The sequence below is a fragment of the Dasypus novemcinctus genome, chromosome 1, assembly GCF_030445035.2.
Source record: "Dasypus novemcinctus isolate mDasNov1 chromosome 1, mDasNov1.1.hap2, whole genome shotgun sequence".
NCBI lineage: Eukaryota > Metazoa > Chordata > Mammalia > Cingulata > Dasypodidae > Dasypus > Dasypus novemcinctus.
Window position 1 is genome coordinate 18923168 of NC_080673.1, and position 3777 is coordinate 18926944.

Here is a 3777-nt window from a genome sequence, read left to right on the forward strand (position 1 = left end):
GTTTATGAAACACTATTTCAGAGGTTGGAGAAATTTGAATTTCCCTTGTACATTATCATAAATGCAATGTTTTTTATCATCAGTTTATGAAGTATAATTGTTAGAGGAGTCAAAATATATATTTTTATCTGAACAAGTACATTAATAATCTATGTATATGAGGCAATGAATAGGGCTAAAGATGTAGAAAACTAATAAAGGTCTAAAATTTCCAGTATATAAAATTATATACACAGACATAAAAATGTTGTGAAAAGTATAATCCAATTTTACATTGTGAAATCCATAGAAAGATACCATGTTCCCCCTCCACCAAGAATATTGTAACTGGTATTCACCAGAAAGTTTTTAATAGGGAGAGCCACAAAAATATTGATAAAATTAATGTAAAATTTGAAAGTAAATCTAAATTCAGAATTATTTTCTTTTTTTAATATGATACTTCTGAGTGTTAATTGTATATTAAGGGCTTCACATATACCATTTCATTTCATCCTCATTCCAAGGAGAATCATATTTTAATCCTCAACTGTAAGAAAACTAAACAAAGGTGTAGGCCACTTAACAATTTCTACAATTAAAAAAACAAAAACAAAAACAGCAGCTTAAGGATTGATACCTGACGCTCTGAATCCATTTTGTCCTAATTCCAATGCTGATATTTTAACCCTTTATTGTATATGCTTCTATTGCTTATATTCTACTTACATGTGGTTAATGTCTAGCATGAAATATCCCTATGGAATATTTAGGTTCTAAAATGAATTTGACCTTGCATGACCCAAAATGCAGTTTGTCTGTGTCTCTCTTTCTAAAAGTTGAAACCCCAAAATTGGGCACCACTATTTTATAATATTTTCATTCATACCTCTATTTACTTACAAAATTATTTGCCAAAGTGAAGTCCAAATATGTACCAAGTGCTATTTTAAGTATAGCTGATTTAACAAGAAAAATAAAATAGACAAAAATCCATGCCTCCATATAATGACATTCTAGAGGGCAGAGATAGGTACTACATTAAATAAGCAAGTATATGGCACTTTAAATAGTGAAAATGCTATAGAGAAAAGTAAAGTTAGAAAGAGAAACAGGATTGCAAATTTAAATAGGTTTAGAAGGTCTCACTAAGGAGGTAAACAAAGACTCAAAGGTCATGAGCAGAGAAGAAAACACTGGAAGATGAAATCAGATGGAATTTGCAAATTGGGAGCATTAAACTTGTATGCCATCACTTTGAGTGAAATGGAAACTGGTTTGAACTAAACAGAAACCATTCCAAGAAATTAAGCAGAAGTGTGACTTGACCTGATTCAAATTTAACAGAATGATCTGGCTAATTGGTGAAGAGTTGATAAAAATGGAGGGAGAGAAGCAGAAAGACCTATTAGAGGGCTATTGCAATGACCCACATGAGAGGTGGGGTTGGTGGATCAGAATGGTAGCAGTACAGATCATGAAAGGTCACCAAATTCTTGTAGAGTTTTAGGGAAAAATTGGTAGGAATTATACAATTGTTGAGCAGAGTAATGTCAAAACTGTGAAATACCTCAAGTTCTTTTGTACAGAATTACTGGAAAAAATGGGCTTGCCATTAGCTGAGTTGGGGAAGCTTGTGAGGGAGAGGTCGGTTTGGGCAGAGAGAAGGGAGTGAGTAAGAGGAGCCATATTTGTACCTTCTAAGTTTGAGGTATCAGCTAGACTGCAGGAAGTGGTATTACATAGAAAATTGTATATAAAATTCTAGAGTGTGGGAGAGATGTCTGGTAGGACATATAAATTTGGGAGTCATCTGTTTATGGATGGCTTTTAAAATCCTGAGATTGAATGAAATCCCCTAAAACAAGTGCCAGGAGAAAAGAATAGTTTTGGAGGCAATCTAAAATTAGAAATTGAGTTGCCAGAAATGAAGAGAAATCATCAAAGGAGACTAAGAAGGAATGCCCATTAATGTAGGATAAAAAGAAAGAAAGTATTGAAAAGTTGATTCGAAAGTTTCAAGAAGGAGTTAATGATTAGCTGCATCTACAACTGCTGGTGTACGGAGAAAGATGAGTATTGGAAAATGTAAAATGGATTTAGTAACATGAAGATCCTGTTTGCCTAGACAAGCACAGTTTGGTGGAGTGGTGGAAAAGAAGGGCAACTGTGGTGGGTGTAAGAGAAATGAGAAGGAGGAAGTTGGAGACAGCAAGTACAGACAATCAAGAGTTTTCCTGGAAAGGAGATTTAAAGGGAAAGTGGAGCCAAGGAACGTTTGTTGCTTTTAGTTATTTAATTAGTTAGCTTGTTTTAAAAAGAAAAGAAGCATGGTTTTTCTTCTAGATTTAGAAAAAATGAAGATTAGGAGGGACAAAGAGGAATTACAAGGTGAAGTTTCTTGAGTAAATAGGAGGTCATGGAAGCTGGTCTGCAAGCGATGGTATTAGCTTTTGCTAGAAGCACAGTCAGTCTAGCTTTAAAAAGTCCGAGAGAAGACAAAATTTGGGACATAGGTTAGTAGGTAAGTAGACGGGCAATACCAATTCACAAAAGATGTCTGTTTCAATGTTCTTATTAATATAGGAAGTAAGGTCATCATTAGAAAAAATGGCGATGAGGTGTTGATTCTATGTGAAATCATCATGAAAAGAATTAGAAAATGAAGAGATGAGAGGGTGATAAGACTGCTCACTAGCATTAAGGGCCCACTGGAAAACAAGTGGCATGAATTAAAAGGCATCAGCAGAAAGATAGTGTGTATTTCTCAAGCCACATTCTTCCATCAGCAATGCAGGTGCAGAGTAGGCTGAAAGATTTAAACAAGATTGTGGTGTTTTATGAATAGGGACCCTTAAACAGATATTACTCCTGATTTGTTTGGGATAAAAGTTTTATGGAAAAAAAAATTATTAGAGGATTCCAAAGAGTAGATGTTTCAAAATAATTCCAAACATTTTTTTCTGAATATAACAAAAATCTGAAAAGCTTACTTTATGACATTTTCTGCTATGTTCTATATACTACTTCAAGATAATAGAGAAGTATACACAATTGCACTGTCAGTTCTACTTGAACCAACCAAAGAAAACCACTATTTCTACTTGTTACAGTTTAATCATAGTTTGAGTTTAGAGGCAAATTTGAAGCTCGTTGTGGGGTCCTGTGGCTCTGACTTCCAGAACATATATGAATACAAGATAATTTCTCACTCTCATTTTTCATATCTGACAAACAAATAGAAAATGAACAAAAATAATTAGAAAATTAATATCTCATGAAAAGAATACCATTCAAGCTCAAGCTAATGTTTCATGATTTCATTGATTTGAGTTAAACAATAATAAATCCTCCCTTTTGTGCATTTTATTTTGAAAGTTATTAACTTAAAAGTGTTGTTGTTTTGTTTTTTCCTTGGTAAGCACAGTTCTTGAGGTTTTCCTAGAGTTCAAACTCTGTATTATCTGGCAGAATTAGGGTTTCCTAAAACAAAAGCCAAAACAGAAGTTGACAAGAATGACAGAAAAAGCAGTCTTCAGTTATAAAATGGGAATGAACACTATTATTTGTAAGTAACATGGATTTCTCTTCTCTACATATATTTACAATTCAGAATTTTCAGTTAGGTCTCTATATACATCACCAGTTATGAAACAAATAGCTCGCCAAAAAGTTCATCATTTAAACTCACATTTTGAATGAACTGTCAATTCACAGTTCTTAAGGAAATTATTTTAAGAAGGTAAAGAATTTTTCATTTGAGGACTTGTGAGTAGGGGGCAACAAAATAGAAATAGT